General features: G+C 46.8%; 1 protein-coding gene across 2 annotated transcripts in view; it reads left to right on the top strand.

Annotated features, from left to right (window-relative positions):
- Positions 1–21,508, top strand: part of GALM (galactose mutarotase) — a 69,764-nt gene that overhangs the window by 10,174 nt on the left and 38,082 nt on the right. The gene's annotated exons all lie outside the window — the stretch shown is intronic.

Raw genomic sequence — 21,508 nt, 5'->3', positions numbered from 1 at the left:
AGATTTTTCACTTGGTCACCAATTGTTACCCTGCAGACAGATTTGCAGAAGTGTTGACCATCCACAACTGCAATTGAACACGGTGGTCGCTGTGCTTTGAATGTATAAAGTGCTATATAATGCTGAGTGAGAACTCTGAAATATTGGGCCCTAAGGGTCTGAAATTAGGCATCCAATATGAGTGGACACTTTTGACTTTAACCTCTGTGTCTCAGATCCCTATTTGTGAAATGGGGATAATCCCAACCCCTTGCCTCACAGGGATACTGTGAAGATAAATGTAAGTGTGCGAAGCACTCAGATACTATAGTGATGAGCACCATAGAAAATCCACAAGGAAGTCCATAATTCTGTCTTCAGGGAATTTTTTTTTTTTTAAATAATTTGTGGGAATTTCATGTTAGTTCATTTTATCCACCTGGATGGGAGACCAGGCTAGACAGGTCCTGCCCTGAGGGTGAGGTGGGTGGAAGGCCCCAGGAGGAGCCTACCCACACCCAACCCACAGCAGTGGCCCCTGTACCACAGGACTGGAACTCTGGGCATTGCAACCTGATGCATGGATTCACAGCACTGCTCAGGTTTGGCCCAGCCACCCTGACAGAGAGGCGGCTGTGCCGAACCTGAGTGGTGCAGAGACCCCAGGGGCTGGGTTTTTTTGTTTTATATGTTGTTTTTCACAAATACCAAATAATACACAATAAAATGAAAAACATGAGGCTCTAGTGAGCAGTAAATAAAGCCTGGGGCTACACACTGCCCACTGAGGAGAAAACAAAATATTGAATAGCTGCTTGTCAACTGAAGCACCATCCATCCTGTGCTCTGATGGAGGCAGGGGTTCTGTGGAAAAAGATAATATGTGATGATGTAATTAAAGATTATCATGGTTCATGCACAGAAAGGGGCTGTAAACGGTTTGGGACTCACCACCCACAGCGCCTCCTGCTGGTGATTTCAGGAATTAGCTCAATTCCAGTGGAGCGGCCCCTCCTGGTGATGTCCCGTCCGTTGTTCTGCCCTCTGCTGTCGCTGGACCTGTGTTGCTCCCTGCTCAGCAGCATCCTCTTCGAGGCCATTGCCCTCCAGCAGCGTCCCTTAGTCCATCTGGACCCCCTTCCGGGGATCAATGATCAGCAGTCCAACACTCCAGCCACCATATGCAACCACACCCCCCAAAGTCTAATCCCTCTTGTCAAGGATCTGGTGTAGGCTGTAATGGCTGCTCCCTACGGCCAATGGCTGGGTGTACTGCATGGAGGAAGGGGCAGGGGGATCCAGGCCCACCCTCTACTCTGGGTCCCAGCCCAGGGACCCTCTGGCATCAGCCTCGTTGTCCTCTTGCTTTTCCCTCCTCTGTCTGTTCCCCTGGGCCACTTCCCCTATGGCCCCTTGCACCCACTAGGCCCTTCCCTTCAGGGCCTGCAGCCTGGCAGCTCTGGGCTAGAGTCTCCTCTAGCCTCCCTGAGCCTGAGCCGCACTGTCCACAATGTTAGTCTCCCCCTTGGAGACTGACCTTCCCCTGTCAAAGGCCTGGGACAGACTGACCACTCCTGCTCTGGGCAGCCTTTATATATGGGTGAGCCTGGCCCTGATTGGTTCCCTCCAATCTGGGCCCTGATTGGCTCCCCATAAGCCCTTTTCTGATTGGCTCCAAGGCTGCACAGGCTCCCTAGCCTGCCACAGCTCATCCTCCCAGGGAGTAGTGCAGTGTGGCCCACTACAGGGGCCAAATTAAGGATGCGTGGGCAGCCTTAATTTTGGCATTTCCTAACTTTTGAGTACTTGACTTTTTAACTTCAATAATATTCTTTTAACATAGCTTTTTGTGTATAGTTTCCTGGGTTTTTTAAAAAGCAAACAAACAAAAATTCCATCTTGTGGCATCATATTGACATCCACGTGGTTCAGCAGCAGGGCTGGAAGTTTTAGATCCATCACACAGACCTCTGCCACTTTACCCTAAGAGAAGCACATCATGCTATCCATTCAGACAATTTGCAGAACTAATTAACTGGAATTTATTCCAGTTATCAGCCTCAGAGAAGTCCAAATCCAACATGAGTTAATTCTCCATATCTGCTTCCCAACCCTTATGCACCGATAGCAAAGGTGAAGGTCTTAACACTAGTGTCTCCCATTAGTCAATGGGGGAGGGTGATGAAGCACTGGAATGGGTTATCTAGGAAGGTGGTGGAATCTCCTTCTTTAGAGGTTTTTAAGCTCAGGCTTGACAAAGCCCTGGCTGGGATGATTTAGTTGGGGATTGGTCCTGCTTTGAGCAAAGGTTGGACTAGAAACCTCCTGAGGTCCCGTCCAACCCTGATACTCTATGATTCTGTGCATTCCCTAGTCACAGTTTCCCTTTGAATCCAAGTATGCTTTTGGATCCTCTTTCCCACAGCATTTTTGGAATGTCTGATTTAATAACTTCTTATATTCGAGTTACCTTATATAATGAGGTGTCCCAGGTAAGTCCAAGATTTGTCCTTTCTATTTGGTGTCTCAACTGGTTTAGGGGATTTTATTATTAGGCACCTGTCCTGACTTGCATTTGACTGGATGTTTCTATTATTGCCAGTACAACCTGGTCTACATAATATTTGTCAAGCCATCATTTCCTGAATCTGATTAGAATCTCCTTTCTCAACATGAGTATTGGACGCATTAGTTCCTACAAAACATAGAGGCATCACTTTCACAGCCTTCCTAGCTGTTGTTTTTGCCTCTGTTGTGCCAATGTCATGAAATAATTGTAGTTCTGTGGCAAATTCTAGAGTCTCAGTAGGTCTCCTTGGCTTCTAGACACTCATGTGATTTTTGTGTCCAGGTCCAGCTGGGCATCAGTGAATTGTTCTATTGCCATAAACTCACAGAAATAAACAATCTCAGTATAACTTGTCTTTCTGTCCAGAACAGGACCATGTCATTGGGCCATATTGCCAATGTTTTACCTTTATTTATTTTTGTGAAAGTGCTGTCCACACCTAAAAAGTCACTAAGCATCCCCTGCCAGCAAGGCCTATAAGGGATGTGAACAGCTGCTTCACCTAATAAACTGAAAGAGCCTTGGTTGAAATGCCTCTGGGGTCTCCTTTCTGACACATCTGACTAGCATCCAGCTCAGCAGCCGGGGCTGAGAAATGGCCTGAATGCTTAGATTGCAGCATGGACAGCTCAAATTTCAAAATACTGGTTCCGTTGTTTTGATTTCATAACAAGGAGATTGTTTCCTTCCTTTAGTTTTGCCTCTGTCAACTACAATATTATAATACATAATTGGAGATATACCAATCTCCTAGAACTGGAAGGGACCTTGAAAGTCATTGAGTTCAGCCCCCTGCCTTCATTAGCAGGACCAATTTTTGCCCCAGATCCCTAAGTAGCCCCTTCAAGGATTGAGCTCACAACCCTGGGTTTAGCAGGCCAATGCTCAAACCACTGAGCTATCCCTTCCCCTCCTGTAAATTAAACTGCAATAATGAAAACAAATAGGTATTGAATTCATGGTTATTTAATGCATAGTGTTTTAAGATCATTTCTTTTAACTGGATGTACAAGCAACTTTCCTCTCTCTTATTTGTATGAGTCACTGGGAGCTCATTAGAAACTCCAAAAATGTGATGAAAATAAACCCAGGATAACAACAGTAATTAGTACCTAGGTCTCATATAGAACTTTTTGTCCATAGAACTCAAAGCACTTTACAAAGGTGGTCAGTATCTTTATCCCCATTTTACAGATAGGTAAATTGAGTCATGAAGAGTGGAAATGACTTGCTCAGGGTCACCTCGCAGGCCAGTGACAGAGCTGGGAATAGACCCCAGGTTTCCCTAAAAGAGTCAACACTCCAGATTAGAAAACAACCTCACTAGTGTGTGAATATATCAGTATTTTAATTCCCAAGCATTCAAAAATATGAGTTAGACACTCAATGAGGTAATGAGTGGTTTTTTGGGGGGGTGGGATTAAATATATATTTGGTGCTTTTTGTTTCCCTTCTGGTTTTTGAGTCATTAGGATCATGTTTATAAACTTTTCTCTGCAGCCCTGAGAGCTAGAAGCTTACATTTTGAATTAAAGCTGAGATTCTCAGCTAATCAAATGACTCCAGGCTTTGGGGCTTCAAGGAATACACCAAGTATTGTGAGATTTGTGACAAAAAGGCTAGAGATAGCAACACTGAATATGGACCTGCTATTCATGTAACAAATTGCAAGGACACAGTTTGCAGAACTATGTGAGAAACTATTTGTCACAAACCTTAGACTGCTTCACCTGAAATCTACCCACTGATCAGTCTCCACTTTAAGGTAGCTTGTCAGATAAATATTTTCTTTTTTATCTCAAATGTGGAGTTTTCCACTCTGAAAATTACAGTGGCCAGAGGGCCAGGACAGGTAATATGGAGTTCTGCATCAGTGATATGTTTAAGGCCTGATACATCTTTATCCTGCAGAGCTGGAAACAGGGAGCTAAATTCTGTGCTGTTAAGATACACCAGCAGAATATGGCCCCAGAGCTTTATTTCAACATTTGTCCTGTGGTTTCCATAGCCATCCTTCCTCCCTACACCTTTCTGTTCTGCTTTTATTTAAACAGGAACTGTCTTGTTCAGAGTTTGCTAGCATGGTTTGCAGCTTTTTTTATCTGTATGCTAATCAGTAACATGCACCTCTGTCAGTGAACACTTCTAAGGGTACGTCTACACTACGGGATTATTCCGATTTTACATAAACCGGTTTTATAAAACAGATTGTATAAAGTCGAGTGCACGCGGCCACACTAAGCACATTAATTCGGCGGTGTGCGTCCATGGTCCGAGGCTAGCGTCGATTTCCGGAGCGTTGCACTGTGGGTAGCTATTCCATAGCTATCCCATAGTTCCTGCAGTCTCCCCTGCCCCTTAGAATTCTGGGTTGAGAGCCCAGTGGCTGATGGGGCAAAAATCATCGTTGCGGGTGGTTCTGGGTAAATGTTGTCAGTCATTCCTTCCTCCGGGAAAGCAACGGCAGACAATCATTTCGCACCCTTTTTCCCTGGATTGCCCTGGCAGACGCTATAGCACGGCAACCATGGAGCCCGTTCAGCTTTTTTTTTTACAGTCAGCGTATGTGTACTGGATGCCGCGGACAGAGGCGATACTCCAGCGCTACACAGCAACGTTCATTTTCTTTTGCATGATAGCAGAGATGGTTACCAGTTGTTCTGTACTGTCTGCTGCTGCTGGTGTAAATTGGCAATGAGATGATGGTTATCTGTTCTTCTGTACTGTCTGCTGCTATCATGGGTACCCTTGGCTGAGATCGGCCGGGGGCACGAAGGCAAAACTGGGAATGACTCCTTGAGTCAATCCCTCCTTTATGGTTTCTAAAAATAGAGTCAGTCCTGCCTAGAATATGGGGCAAGTGTACTAGAGAACCAGTGTATCAGAGGGCACAGCCACTCCGTGTCAGATCCCGCAGAAATGATGAGCTACATGCCATTCACGGGGGTGCCCCTGCAACAAACCCCACCTGTTGCTTCCCTGCTTCCCCAACCTTCCTGGGTTACCATGGCAGTGTCCCCCCCATTTGTGTCATGAAGTTATAAAGAATGCAGGAATAAGAAACAGTGACTTGTTAGTGAGATAAAATGAGGGGGAGGCAGCCTCCCGGTGCTATGACAGTCCAGGCAGGACATTAAGTGGTGCGGAGGAGAGGAGCCCAGCATGCTGCTGCTATGATAGTCCAGGTAATACAGAATCTTTTCTTTACACAGGAAAGGGAGGGGGTTGATGGAGCTCAGCCCCTAGTTGCTATGATGAGGACAGTTACCAACTGTTCTGTCCCATCTACTGGGAATGACCAGGAATCATTCCTATTTTTACCCAGGCACCCCTGAGGCCAGCCAGGGGTATTCAGCAGTTATCAAGCACGGGCTGATGGTGACAACGGATATCAGTCATATTGTACCGTCTACCACCGGGGAGGGGAGAAGAGCAGATACTGCTGTTCACTGCTGCAGCATCGCGTCTACCAGCAGCATTCAGTAGACATAGGGTGACATTGAAAGAAGTCAAGAAACGATTTCTTTCCCTTTTCTTTCACGTGGGGGGGGGGAGTAAATTGACGAGCTATTCCCTGAACCACGCCGGACAATGTATTTGAACCTACAGGCATTGGGAGCTCAGCCAAGAATGCAAATACTTTTCGGAGACTGCTGGGGACTGTGGGATAGCTGGAGTCCTCAGTACCGCCTCCCTCCCTCCATGAGCGTCCATTTGAGTCTCTGGCTTCCCGTTACGCTTGTCACGCAGCACTGTGTAGCCTGTAGATTTTTTTTTCAAACGCTTTGACATTTCGTCTTCTGTAACAGAGCTCTGATAGAACAGATTTGTCTCCCCATACAGTGGTTAGATCCAGTATCTCCCGTACGGTCCATGCTGGAGCTCTTTTTGGATTTGGGACTGCATTGCCACCTGTGCTGATCAGAGCTCCACGCTGGGCAAACGGGAAATGAAAATCAAAATTTCGCGGGGCTTTTCCTGTTTACCTGGCCACTGCATCCGAGTTGAGATTGCTGTCCAGAGCGGTCACAGTGGTGCACTGTGGGATACCACCCGGAGGCCAATACCGTCGATTTGTGGCCACACTAACTCTAATCCGATATGGTAATACCGATTTTAGCGCTACTTCTCTCGTCGGGGAGGAGTACAGAAACCGATTTAAAGAGCCCTTTATGTCGATATAAAGGGCCTCGTAGTGTGGACGGGTACAGCGTTAAATCGGTTTAATGCTGCTAAAATTGGTTTAAACGCGTAGTGTAGACCAAGCCTAAGATAGCAGCAAATTTGCACTAACTTGGGTAAATCCTTCCTCCACAACCCTCTTCCATCTCCTCACCCCATCCATTGCATTGCAGATCTGTAGCAGCAACAAAGCCAGTAAAGTTCCATTGCACATGGGCTGGGGGAAGGTAAGATGCTGAGCCATGCAGGCCATCTGTGTACCATGGATGTGTGCTCTGTGGGGGCTCCAGCACTCTAGTAATAAAGAGTTGGGCAGGGATTATAGATGTACTCCTATGCAAACCCACTGCAGAGTGGAGTATGGGAGTTGAGGTGAAAAAAATACCACTCTATGGCCTGAGAGGAAGATTCCAACAAAGCTGGAGCATACATTTAGCCGTAGATCATCTGCCATAGTGTGCTTTTCGGTGGTGTTTGCAAGGGGTGTGTGTGATGTTTCATGCTGTCTCGAGTGGCTCACGACCGTGAGTTCCTACCTCAGGGCAGACTGTTTAAAAAAACAACAGATACCCCGCATTATGTTCTTTGATTAGATTTTACCAAGCCAGTAACAAATATGAACTCCTGGATCACTATAACAGTCTTACCATGGTGTCAGACAGACAGTTAGATTCTCCAGTCTGTCTTGCCACTCAAGTAACTGGACCTAGTGAAAAATGATTACACCAAAAATCACACTGAATTCAGGTTGCTTTCAGTCCCAACAGACCACTCACTTACCCCAGATCAATTAGTACTCGAGATCAGGGTTCGACAACCTTTCAGAAGTGGGGTGCCGAGTCTTCATTTATTCACTCTGATTTAAGGTTTCAGGTGCCAGTAACACATTTTAATGTTTTTAGAAGGTCTCTTTCTATAAGTCTATAATATATAACTAAACCATTGTTCTATGTAAAGTAAATAAGGTTTTTAAAATATTTAAGAAGCTTCATTTAAAATTAAATTAAAATGCAGAGCCCCCTGGATTGGTGGCCAGGACCTGGGCGGTGTGAGTGCCACTGAAAATCAGCTTGTGTGCCGCCTTCAGCACGCAAGCCATAGGTTGCCTACCCCTGCTCTACATCTTACACTAAAGACAACCCCTGTGGCCCAATTCTGTAATAATGCTAACATTGACTAGGAAAAATAAATAAGTTATTTACTGGTTAAATCAAGCAAACATATGTACAAGCTAAATCTTCAGAGTGACGGAGTTGTAGTGCCATGGTCTGTCAATTCAAAGTGTCTTACAGGGAAGATCCAGGAGGCAACCTCATGGCATCTCTGTCTTCAGTTTGGTGGCTCTGTCCCTGTGTGAGTTCAAACAGTGAAGAAATGAAATATTTTGTTTTATTTCCTTCATTCAGCTTCCAAGTCCCCTGGATGAGCTTCCTGGCAGGTAGCATTTCCAAGGTGTGATAGGCCAATTAACCAATCATTTGTATTGCAGTGTTCCTCGATGGCCCATCTGATTTTGATGGTCCTTCAGGATGGGCAGATGGGATGATTCCCATGCCTGAGTTCACAAGTTCAGAGCAAATGTTTTTGAAGTTATAAAGCAAAAACCATATTTGCTTATAGCATGGAATAGTTACATTATAAGTGAGACTAATGCATGCAGCAACTTACAAAAGTTTCATAGACTCTAAACACTCAATACATTCTTATACAACTAAAACCTATTTTGAGCAAAACTAACATAGGTGAACTGGTCTGGTTTCCAGCTGTGTGTTTCAGTTCTTAGCTAATGATTGCAGAGTGGGCTAGAGCTGGCATTTAGCCTGCCAGTGTCCTTATGGACTTCAAAATAGACAGGCATTGGCTGGTTGTGCATGCTTCCCCAATCCAGACAGGCGAGTTCTTAGTTATCCTATGCCCCTAGCATTGCTTCTCCATAAAGGAGAGTGACCTGATCATGTTCTCTTCTGAGGCCACTCATCTCCATTTCTGCTGTGTGGTTCATTGGAAGGTGTTGAAATTATTATTTATGCAGGATATTACCAGAACACTCATTTAACCATAAATTCATTTACTACAGCAATTGGCCTTAAGATTTAAACATGTCTGTAAAGCCTAAATAATAAGTAATTTACTACATCCAAACAGTAACAAGACATTTATAAGCATTTAGATCAAGCTACTTACGAATGTGCTAAACCCCTGGGTGGGGGGGAATGTGTGGATGAAAATCCTCATTGTGGTCAGGCAAGTATTAACCATGAACCCTTTAACAAACAAGTGATGCCATTGCCAATTTTTGGCTTCAGCTAAAGACCAGTTTGAGACGGGTTATCCTTTTCTCCAGTTTGAATCCAGGTAAGATTTACAACCTCCTTTCTTCTCCCCAAGGACTTTCCTCCCTCTCTCTTCCCCTCCTCCTTGCTGACCAACAGTTTTTCCTAATTTTTGAGGTAACACTGGTATGTGGGGTGAAAAGAGCCATGTTGACTCCTTTGAAGATAGATACTGTGTCTTATTTAAACTCATCTGCAGTCACCCCTGTTGGTCCAAGGCCTTCTTTTTAGAAGCATCCCCTTGTTTTGTTAATTATTCTTTGAACCAGACTCTCTCCCCACTTCATTCCTTCTGGCCTTATAAGTCACTTCTTGAAAGGCTCTTTTTTATGGTCTAGTTTGGGTCTTCCTTTACAGCATATGTTTCTATAGCCAAACTTAAGCTAATTTTAATTATCTAATTTTGTTTATGCTACAGCAGGTAATGCTAGCATAGGGGAGTGCATCTGACCTCAGATCATCCTCCGTACCTCCTCATATCAGAGAACGGTGGCCATTGAGTTCTCCGTAATAGCAACACAGGAGCATTGCTTCCAGACCCATCCATCCCCTAGGGAATACATCTCTCCATTCCTCACTCAGGTAAAACTCCCACAGAATTGTCCCTTTGATCTTTAAAAGAATGTCCCAGACGTTCTCTAAGGGTGCACTGTAATTCTTGAAATCAAACTAATTACAAAGAGAAAAACTTAATGGATCTCTGTTGACTCTCTGTTGTGAGTAGGCTTTAAATGCTTGTTTTCTTTCAAAGGAAAGGTAGCATGTAGGTTATTTACCACTCCCTTCCCCAAAATCCCCTTTTCTGATGCAGCAGTGTACCTCGAGGAGTTTCATGGTTCTCTCTGGCACTGAATATACTAATTCTTGAACTACTTTTAACAGTTTTATTATTAGAACGGTGTTAAGATACCCCACCTGGGAGCAGGACCCCTTTGTGCTAGGGCTGTATTAACACACAAAAGAGAAAATTCTAGATAAAACAAGAATTACTGTCCCCACTTTATACCTGAAGGACAGAGAGATGAAGACCCAGATTTTCAAAGCTGTTTGGGCACTTAACATTGCAGATGGGTGCCAAGTGGGAATTTCAAAAACATTTGAGGAGGCTGGGGCCTAATCCTATTGACTTCAATAGGATGAAGGCATCTAGCTCATTTTAATTGCTTTTGAAAAAATTATCATTAGGCCACTATCTGCTTTTTATACACCTGAATATCTGGCCTGAAGTGACTTCTCAAGATCACAGGGAGTCAGCAGCAGAATGGGAATTTTAATCCAGATTTTCCAAGTCCCCATCCCACATAGCACTCCCTCAGCTACCTGATGTGCTGCATGGCCTGGCCCATTTGGGTTGTCTCTTACTCACAATATATACATAGTCCATCCTTCCCACCATGTATCTTTAGATTCCCAACATTACTGAACATAATACAGACCTATGTCAAAGGGCCCATCCATTCAGCTCACTCTGAACTTCTCCCTTACTGCCTGTTCCTGCCAGTTATATATCTTCCCGTATTGAGCTAATTACCTCATTAGCCCATTCATTGCTTCCCCACGTGTCAGTCTCACCATAAGAGGTTAATTGCTTCTGATCAAGTTTGTAATCTTCTGATAATCAGTTACCAAATGAGGAAAGTGCTAGAGCTAGCATTCTATCACACCCAGTCTAACACTTTAGCCACGTACAATCCTTCCTCTTTGTATGTTGCTTTTCTTTTCTCACCCTTCAATGTCCTGAGATAGATGCTCTCTAAATGGTTTAGATTACAAATTAGCTAGGATGGAAAATAAGGGAAATTCTGATGCTGAGCAATTTGTAACAAAAAAGAATAAGTGAGCCACAGGCTGGGCACAGCCACACAAAAGCAAACAACAAGAACTTTAAGCTATTGTGTAGCTCAAAAGAAAAGTACCAATTCCTATAGCAACTGAGGGTTGGTCTACATGACATAGGCAGATCAATGTAATCTGCCTTACGTCGACCAAATTATGTCAGATCTTGTCTACATGGCAGAGTTTTGTCACCAAAAGGAAACTTTTGGTAACGAAACAGTGGAGGTATTCACACTGCAATGACACTTTTGGTGACAAAACTCTTCCGTTTTGGCAACAAAATATAACCACCTCGACGGGAGGCACGGGGCTTTTTGCAGCAAACTTAAAGTGACAAAGTGTCAGTGTAGACACAGCTGTTCCTTATATCACCATCACTGGCCTCCCACAAAGCTCAGTGGTTTAAGCATTGGCCTGCTGAACCCAGGGTTGTGAGTTAAGTCTTTTAGGGGGCCATTTAGGGATCTGGGGCAAAAATCTGTCTGGGAATTGGTTCTGCTTTGAGCAGGGGGTTGGACTACATGACCTTTTGAGGTCCCTTCCAACCCTGATATTCTATGAAGCCTTTGCTTTAACAGTATGATTGCTTTGCGCACTGTTTTGAGGGGCGACCCTGCATTCCTGCTACACAAGCATGCACCTCTTCCCTTTCAGTGAAGTTCTGGCAGCTGACCATGCTTCTCAGCTCTGGCAACACAATGCAAATCATTAATGTGGAATGCTGCTCTCTCCCACACTAGGAACTTGGAGGCAAGTAGGCAGGAGTGGATGTGTGTGTGTGTGTGTAAGCATGGGTGGCAAGTTTGTAGAAATTTTGGTGGTGCCCAGAACCCCACCCCAACTGAGCCCCAACCTGCCTAAGGCTCTGGGAGGGGTTGTGGGGGGGAGGTCTGGGGTGCAGGTCCTGGGCTGGGGATTAGGGTGCAGGAAGGGTGCAGGGTGCAGGCTTTGGGATGGAGTTTGGGTGCTGGGTGCAGGCGCTGGGCTGGGGCAGGGAGTGAGTGTGCAGGAGGGGGTGAGGTGTGCAGGCTTTGGGACGGAGTTTGGGTGCAGGCTCTGGGCTGGGGGTGTAGGAAGGGGTGGGGGTGCAGGCTCTGGGAGGGAGTTTGGGGATACGAGGGAGTGCAGGGGTGAGGGCTGAGGATGAGGGATTCATGATGCAAGACGGGGCTCAGGGCTAGGGCAGAGGATCAGGGTGCGGGGGGATGAGGGGTTCATGATGCGGAGGGCTCAGGGCTGGGGCAGAGGATCAGGGTGTGGAGGGATGAGGGTTGGGGCTGAGAATGAGGAGTTCATGCTGCAGGGGGGGCTCAGGGCTGAGGCAGAGGATCAGGGCGCAGGGGGATGAGGGTTGGGGCTGAGAACGAGGGGTTCATGCTGCAGGAGGGGATCAGGGCTGGGGCAGAGGATCAGGGTGCAGGGGGATGAGGGCTCTGGCTGAGGATGAGAGGTTCATGCTGTGGGGGGCTCAGGGCTGGGACAGAGGATCAGGGTGCAGGGGGATGAGGGTTGGGGCTGAGGATGAGGGGGTTCATGTTGCGGGGGGGATCAGGGCTGGGGCAGAGGATCAGGGTGCAGGGGGATGAGGGCTGTGGCTGGGGATGAGGAGTTTGGGGCGTTGAGGAGGCTCAGGGCGAGGGCAGAAGCACAGGGTAATGGCAGCCTGCCCTGCCAGTAGGGGATGGGCAGCAGACAGCAGTTCTCCTGGGAGCCTAAGCAGGCAGGGACGCGGCGGGGGGGATACGCCAGGGTGGCAGGCAGGGGCTGGGACCTGCTCCAGGCAAGGACGCGGCGGGCGGGGGGAGGCCCGTGGGGGCCAGGGCCCGAGCCAGGCAGGGCCAGGGGAGAGACCCAGCTCCAAATAGTGCTGGAACAGGCCCCCAGCCCTGAATATTCCTGGAGCCGGAGCACCGCAAACATATATAACCTGCCGCCTATGTGTGTGTGTGTGTGTGTGTGAGAGAGAGAGAGAGAGACTGCTGTGCTGTGCAGAGCTAGGGAGGGAGGTGGGGCTGATGTCGGGGAAATCCCCCTCCCCCTGCCTCAGGACTGGTTGCTTTGGGCTATTGTCTGAACTTAGAGACATTGTGCCTACACACTCACACCACTCACTCTCACACACTCGATCCGACACACACTATCTCTCCCTCACACACATACGCATGCTCCCTGTCACACACTCTCCCCTGACCCCTTTCAGTGGAAAAGTGTCTGGCAATCTAGTAGGATGCCCATGGAACAATGGGATTGAGAAATCTGCATCATGTGAGGCTGTGCCTGCTCCATGAGGCATTGCAAATCCTTCCCAAAGCATCCTGCAGCCAGTTGGGATAACTATCTTTAGTGCACTGCACTCTGTGTCAGTGCAAGAGTTGCTAGTGTGGTGCACTCTGCCAACACAAGGAGCATAGTGTGGACATACAACAGCGCTTTAATTAAAGTGTCATAATTTTTGGTAACAAAATTATGTAGTGTAAACAAGGCCTCAGTGTCTACACGGCAGAAGCTGTGAAATTGACAAGAAAGCTGGGCAGGTAGAGCCCAGTTGCCGCCCTGGAGAGCTGGGCAGCTTCCCTCCTGCTCTAGGGTTGTGAACTTTCTAATTCCAGAAAACTGAACACCCTTACCCCTGGCTTTCCTGAGGCCCCGCCCCTGCTCACTTCATCCCCCCCCCCACATCGCTTGCTCTCCCCCACCCTCTCTCACATGCTCATTTTCACTGCAAGGCTAAGTTCAAGTTTTATTTGTTACAGGATGCTAGAGTTGGCAGCAAAATAATCAAAAAGGGTAATTTAAAAAAAATTAAATTTCACAAAGGTTTTCATGATTCATTCCCTCCTCTCTTCCCATTTTTCTTAACCAGCTCCATGTTTTTTGTTCACTAAAGTTATTGTAATTTTATGTGTGGAATTAGGACCACACATTATCACATCTGCAATGGGTCCATTAAAGACCACTCCTGAAGCCTAAATACAAATCCACACAGCACAACCACAAAAATGCACTGTCCAAATACCTATATAAATAAATCTGTAGAAACTGACTCCCACACCTACATGCAGATACACACGTGCATTCATGCATACACAGCTAGCATGCACTAACACACGTACTTCCACGTTATTTAATATTACAACTATTGTTTTGTGCCTAGAGACCCCAACTAAGATCAGGGCTGCAGGGCGGAAGGTGCTGGACATATACATAAAAAGAGAGAGTCTGCAACAAAGAGTTTGTAATGTAGCTAGACAAAGGTGGGGAGAAATGTCTGATACATTGGCTCTTCTGCAATTACTAGTCAACAACATTCACTTTTTAAGAAATAGTACATTTCTTTAGAGTTCCCTTCTCTTTTAAAAACTTATTAAATAAATACAGATATATTTGATGTCCTCAATTTTTCTGTGTGCAAGCCAGCAAAGGAATAAAAGTCAAAGAGTTAGGCTGCAGATTTTATTCACACAGGTATGCACACATGCGGCAGTATATGGATGTCCCTACACAAAGAGACACTGTCTCTTACACACAATGCATGCATGTACACACTTGCTGTTAAGGTTGATTCTCCACTCTGGCACTTCGAGTGCAGAAGGTGGGGGCCCACAAGGATTTTAAAAATTAATACTGGCCACTTCAGGCTTGTATTAAACTTCCAAGATTACAGCTTTTGTTTTTTTACCTTGGATTGGTAGATGCTGCTACCACCCTTTTAGAGCCCAGGAAGACACACTTGGGAATTTCTTTTTGTGGGGTATCCTCAAGCCCTTTCACACACACTCCTCCAGGGAAGATCTGAGAAAGAAAAAAAAAGGGGAAATTAGCTGTTGCCACCAGCTAATTAAACAACATGTGCACAAACCTTTTAAGACACAAAAATCCAAGTCTGTTTTTAAAAAAAGATTAATTTTATTTAAAAAAAGAAAGAAAGAAAGAAAAAATACATCTGGAAACTTAGGCTATTGCTAGATTTTAAAAGAATAACTACAAGGATTAAGCACGAAGAATAGCTTTCTTGGGGTCCCACTTAAAGGTTACAAGCAAAACAAAAGCACCTGGGGTTAGCACAGAGTTCACAAGCCCTGAAGAAATAAAAAGAGATAAACCTAATCACACCTTTTTAGACATTTTCTGATCTACTTACATATTTGGGGGTTTAAATTAGTAGTTTTTAGGTACGTTACTGAGGATTTTTCATAACTGCCTCCAAGCTGTTTACAGCATAACTGCCCTGTCCAACTCTCCCTGGAGAACAGACAGACAGACAAAAGGGGAGCTTTTTTTAATTTTAAAAAGTTCTAGCCTTCCCATTGGCTCTTTTGATCAGGTGTCCACTTACTTTCTTTTACCTATGCATAGCAGTGAGACTTTTTAACCCTTTACAGATAGAGCAATTAGAGAACAGCTGCTTAGAGGGATTTTTTAGCTACTGGCTGGCTGGGTGCCCATAAAAGGGAGCTCTCCCCCCCCCCGTCACTTATTACACTTACCTACACAGAGACACTTTTTCATACACTTTTCCAGGGGCTGCCTAAATTACCCAACTGGGAAGGGAGGAGGGTTGGCTGGAGGGGAAAAGATGGGGTGGAGGAGAGAGGATGGGGAGGGAAAGAAGCCAAGGATGAGAGCTGGGTGGGGGTGAGAGGGGGCAGTGGAGAGTGGAGGGGTGGGGAGGTATGTGGGGTGGATGGAGATGCAGGGGGAGGCAGAGGGCTACAAGTGCATGAGGATGTGGGGGGGCATACGAGTGTATAAGGACATAATGAGAGTGTAGCAGTGTATGGAGGTGAAAAGAGTGCAGAGGTGTGGGGAGTGAGGGACAAAGGGATGGCAGCTCTGGGAGGTGGAGAGGATGGGTGGGAGAGTGCTGTAAGAGGTACAGGGCGGGGATGGGTAGGTGTTGGGGGCAGGAGAGGATGGGACGGGGAGGGATGCAATGATGGGGATGCGGGGGGGTTGGGATGGGGAGGGATGCAGTGAGGGGGATGGGATGCAGGGGGTTAGGATGGGGATGCAGTGAGGGGGATTGGGGTGCATGGGAGTGGGATGGGGAGGGATGCGGTGATGGGGATGGGGTGCAGGAGGGTTAGGATGCAATGATGGGGGGGATGGGGATGCAGGGGGTGGGACGGGAAGGGATGCAGTGAGGGGGGGGTTGGGATGGAGAGGGATACAGTGACAGGGGGATGGGATGGAGAGGGATACAGTGAGGGGGATGGAAGTGCAGCCCCATTCCCAGCACTCAGAGATGGGGATACACATTGAGTGAACTCCTGGGTGCTGGCGATGGGGCGACAGACAGACCGTGGATCACCGCAGGGCATGTGCCGCAGCTGAAGCCCAGCCATGTGACGAGAAGAGGGCGGAGCAGCAGCAGGAGAGGTGCACACCACCCACGTGACCCCTCAACAGCCATCTGCTGAGCGCTCGTGAGTCGCGCTCACACTAGTTCCTCCCCTGCTCTGATCCAACCAATAGGAGCTGCAACTGAGGACGGGGAATGGGGCAGCATGTGGACCCCGCTGGCCACCCCTAAGGCTAAGAGTCGGACATGCTGGCTGCTTCCTGACCTGGGAGCCACATGGCGTGGTGGCTAGCAGGGAGCCTGCCAGCCCTGCTGCATGGCGCCGCAAACCAGACAGTCAAGGGCCCAGTCAGTGGTGCTGACCGGAGCTGCCAAGATCCCTTTTTGACCGGGTGTTCCGGACCAAAACCGGACACCTGGTCACCCTACTCTGCTCCCAAGCAGCTAGTCAAAGTTCAGGGCCCTGGGGATCGTCCAACTGAAAATAGACATTGGTGATAAAACTGCATCAGTGAAATACCTGACTTATTTACAAAGAACATACAAAGTCCTGTTTCTCTGAACTCTGAAGGAACCAGGAACAAAGGGAGCAGTCCCTCCCTTACTCTCTATGTGACTGAGTGGTAGGAGTGAGCTGGCAGGTTATTTCCCATTCTGGTTAACCTGTAACCAGAAGACGCTTGAAAATTGTAAATCGCTAATTTATGGTATTTGATCAAATATAGTACAATGGTGTTGCCACCCACTCACTCCTTTGAGCATCACTGTGGGCCCCTGTATGTGTGGGTGGGGAACACAGAGCATGAATGAATTACTGATGATAATGTTAGATAAGCAGATGAACCCAGACCCTCCTTGAAATGAATCATAGAACTAAATCAGAATATCAACTCCTTTAATGTTACAAAAGCCACAGTCTCCATCACCACTTCCTCACCAAGCTACGGATCACAGAGCACATTTGCTAATCACAAACAGTTCTAATGTCAGCAGTATAGAACAGAACATTAGAATTCTCTATTACATTCTATAGGATGGATCCAAAAATCTAGAGAAAGGTTATCATTTTCTATTAAATTGGAAAAGTGTTGAGAGTAATTTCTATAGAATGGTGTTACATTTCTATAAAACCTTATTGATTTAATCCCTATGCAATGATATAGGACTTTTCCACAAGGGTTGTCCCAAATATGGGATTTATCAAAGCACTTAAACCCCATTGGAATCTATGGCATTTAATCATGTGCAAGGGGCTTTGCTGAATAGGGATGGAATTACTGTGATGGTTCCCGGAAAGCGGGGGGTGCCCAGGATGTGAGGCACTTCACTACCACCTGCCCTTACTGTGAGGAAATCTTATCTGTGCCTTCTGGGAGTCAGTTCCATCAGCCACGGGCAACTCAAGCTCTCCCTTCTCAGCCCACGTGGGCACTACTGTCCCTCTTGCAGGTCAGCGATAGGCACAGTCCAACCCCTGAGCCCTCCAAGCATCCTCCCACATTGCCCAGCCGGGCCCCCGTGCCATGGGACACTCACAGCATTACCAGATCCACTGTTCCCCGAAGAACGGCACACCCCAGTTTATCAGTGTCACATCAGTATCGTCGCTCCACTTCACACACAGCACTTATAAACATTTGTAGTGAAAATAAGAATAAGTTTATTGAACAAAGTATGGAGATGGGAGAAGAAGCAAGTCTGATTAATAGAAAGAAAGGGTTACATATAAGCTAAAATCATAACATGCATTCTAGAGCCTAAGCTTAACTAACAAGATGCCCTCTTGTCTGTAGTAAGGTCCTGCTTCCCAATAGCCCTTCTCACAGCGTTTGTCAGGCAGGATGGCTGAGACCCTCCTTTCATAAGAACAAACCTTGTTCTGGCAGCATATGTTCCTAAATGAAGGATGTCCAGGCACCTGTCTGCACCTCTAGACCAGCCCTTTGTTCTTCACTTGTAACCAGGGTTCCCAAACCCCCAGCTGTTCATCTCTTCCTGTTAACTGTTAACTTTCCTCTTAAAGTCCAGTGGAGCCCACTCAAGCTTCATCCCCCTTCTTAGTGCCTGACTCGGGGCCCACTGAAGAACAATGGAAAGACTCCCATTGATTTATTGGGCTCTGGTTCAGATCCTTAATGAGGATGGACCGGGTCTCAGAATGGGGTAACAAGAACAAATCCCTGGTTACCTCAGCCATACCGCTAACACCATCCTCTGGGAACAACCCACTCCCCAGAGCTGAGCTACCTCCACCCACATACTCCCCAAATGCCTACCGCATCAAAGCCAACAGCCTTTTCGTTCCAGGGTATCCAAACAAATAGCCTCACAACCCCTCCGTCTGCACAAACAACCCACCTGAGCAGCTCTCTGTGGTAGGGCATAAACCCTTTCAGTGTACCCCAAGCCCTGCCTTCTGCTGCCCCACTCAGAGGCCCCCCCTGAGCCAGGCAGTCTGTTCAGAATCAGATCAGGGAGACAGTCAGCCACAAGGAAATGAGAGGCAGGGGCTTTGCCAGCAGCAGCCAGGACAGGGAGCTTTGGGGAAACAGGAGCTCCCCTGGTTATTGGTGTGGAGTTCACTGATTGGATGCTGCATGGCCAAGGACTGTGGGCAAGTCTGAGTTTTGCGGGGTAAAGCAGAGCTTCTTAATACCTAGAGAGGGATGTTTATGTTTGATCCGGTGCCTCTTTTGACCAGTCTTTTTGGTCACTTGGGCCACAGTGTGTGGAGGTGGAGTGGGGAGATGAGGAAACCCTGGCTGAGCTCTGTCGGTCTCCTGCTGCCAGCCCACATCACTCCCCGCCCTGGGGACACCCAGCCACAGCCCTTGACTAATCCCAATTCAGTGCTGGCCTCAAACCCACCGCGCAAGGTACCCCACTAACTGGATCACAGCAGTTCCCCATCCAGGCTGAGTGGTGGGGGCTGACATGAGCACTACAGAGGATGGGAGGGGCCGCCCAGACAAGGCCATATGGATTTGAAAGGGTTCTCTTTCCACCTGCTTGTTGGAGATAAGTGGCAGGAAGTCTGCAACCTTAGGCTGTGATGTTAATGAAATTAGGGGATGATCCATTGGCTACCATAATAATACCTTGCACATATTGCTCTTCCTCCAGCATCACCACTCAGTGAATATCTGTTTGTGTTACCATACTGACTGCAGCAGCAATATCTGCAGCCCACTGCTGATCATGGTACTGCCTGTCATCACAGTTACATTGGCCAGCGGTCACCATGCCAGCTCCCCACAGGCTCCCCACAGGCTTCTCCTGCCTGCAGTAGGGCCCCTTGCTTCTGCAGTTTTGCTTTTGCCTGGTTCTCTGTGCCACTTTCTCCTCCTCCCTCCATCCTTTTTTCACCTCTCCTTCTCTCTTGCCCAAATGAGTCCATAGCCCCAACCCTTTCTCCTACTGTCAGGGACCCAGGGCTGAACAGACCCAGCTCATTGCCCTCAGCTGATTCAGCTAATGAACCCAGCCTCCTGATCGGCTGAAGGCTCCTGCAGGAACATTCTCAGACCCTGCAGCAGGCCTCCTTGCTCAGTAGCATTTCATACCTGTGGCTATGGCCTTGCTCCTGGTCCAGCAGATGCTCTGAGCCTTGGCTCTGACTTATTACCTGGATTTGGTAACTTGACTCTTGAATTGGGCTCTGGTCACTAGGCCTGGCTGCTCTAGTTCCAACCAGCAGGCCAGCTTCCTCTCCTGACAAGGCCATGCACAGCCCCATCCATAATACCTCAGAGTCCTGGAAGCAGGACCTGTCCTTTTCTTTCTGTTCATAGAGCTAAATCTATCTCTTTCACACACAGACATGTACCCCAGCCCCCTTCACCTTCAAGTCCATTCAAGATACTGCCTCTGGGGTTGTTTCTCTGGCTCATTGCTTGTCTGTGCTACTCAGCACCAGTTACCACTTCACTATCACCTTAGACTCTGGCCCTCACCAGGGATCTGCAAGTCTCTGATTGGTGAAGTGACGGACTCAGTGCAATGGGCCCAGCCTTGAAGGTCCAGATGTCTGTATCTGTTGCAAGCGGCTCCATACTTCCGCCCATGCTGTGTACTATGCATGAGATGTCCTCCTGGAATTAACCAATGAGGCTACTGCTCTCTTTCTTCAAACCCCAGACTGGCTGTTGTTTACAGGCAATAGGCAGGGCTAGTAGTATATTTTTCCATCAAAACTGGTTTTTGATAGAAAATGAAACAACCTCTTTTCCCCTGCAAAAAGTTTCTTTTTCATGGAAAATTTTGACTTTTCATCAAGGAACCAAAGCCCCATATTTTTCAGTTTCAATGAGAAGTTGAAGATTCTGTGGAAAATTTCGACAACAACTATTTTCTTTTAACTCTTGTCAAAATTTTCCATGAAGACCCTTTCCCCCATCTTCTGTGCAGCTCTAGTTATAAAGCAAGTAGGGAAAGCTGCATTTATTTCATATTCTTCTAATGCTCCTCTAGGTATATGGGGCCATCAGACTGCACAGTAGTGACCGATGTAACTACATGCTCTTAGTTTTGTTATTCTTCTTGTCCTTCCCTCCTCTTGACAAAGATACAGGTGAATGTGACAGGCAAGTCAGATGTTTGGGGCAGGAACTGGCTACCTGTGCACTGATACAGCACTCAGCCTCCATCCTGATTGGGACCAAAAGGCACCTCCTGTTAGAAAGGACAAATCATCATGATAATGTAAATGCAAAAATATCAACATTGTGACTTACAAAAATCCACATCTCTCTCATCCATTTCCATTATGCAACTACATCTATAGAAGTATATGTGCCAGATGTTGCTGCTTGTTATGAAGACTGTCAGTGTCCATGCTTCACAGATATTTAAGTTTATAAATGTAATAAAATCAATAACAAGATATTAATTGCCAAAAGCCTGTTTTTCATAATGATTTTATTTTGATTTACGAAATGCTACAACCCAGCCATACTTGCTTGACTTTAAGTTGGGACTGTCCAAGTGATATTTTAAAGAACTCAAATGCTAAAAACAATGGAATCTACTAGCTAAGGTCCTGATCCTGCAACCCATGTGAATGTCCCCTTTGCTTTACTCCCATGTGTAGCCCCGTTGAACTCAGAGGAGCTACTCATGTGAGTAAAATGATGCAGTGTTACAGGATTGGGGCCTAAGGATATTTCAACACTTATTTTACTCCCTTAATGTCATACTTCTTAGAAATATCAAGCTGTTTACCTGCATAGTGCTTAAATAATGCATGGCAAACACTGCCATGATATGGGAGAAGAGTATACCTTGTCTCTCCAAAAATCTCAACGTCAA

This window comes from Gopherus flavomarginatus, chromosome 4 (genome assembly GCF_025201925.1).
Source record: "Gopherus flavomarginatus isolate rGopFla2 chromosome 4, rGopFla2.mat.asm, whole genome shotgun sequence".
Lineage (NCBI taxonomy): Eukaryota > Metazoa > Chordata > Testudines > Testudinidae > Gopherus > Gopherus flavomarginatus.
This window is presented reverse-complemented; position numbering and strand designations above follow the sequence as displayed.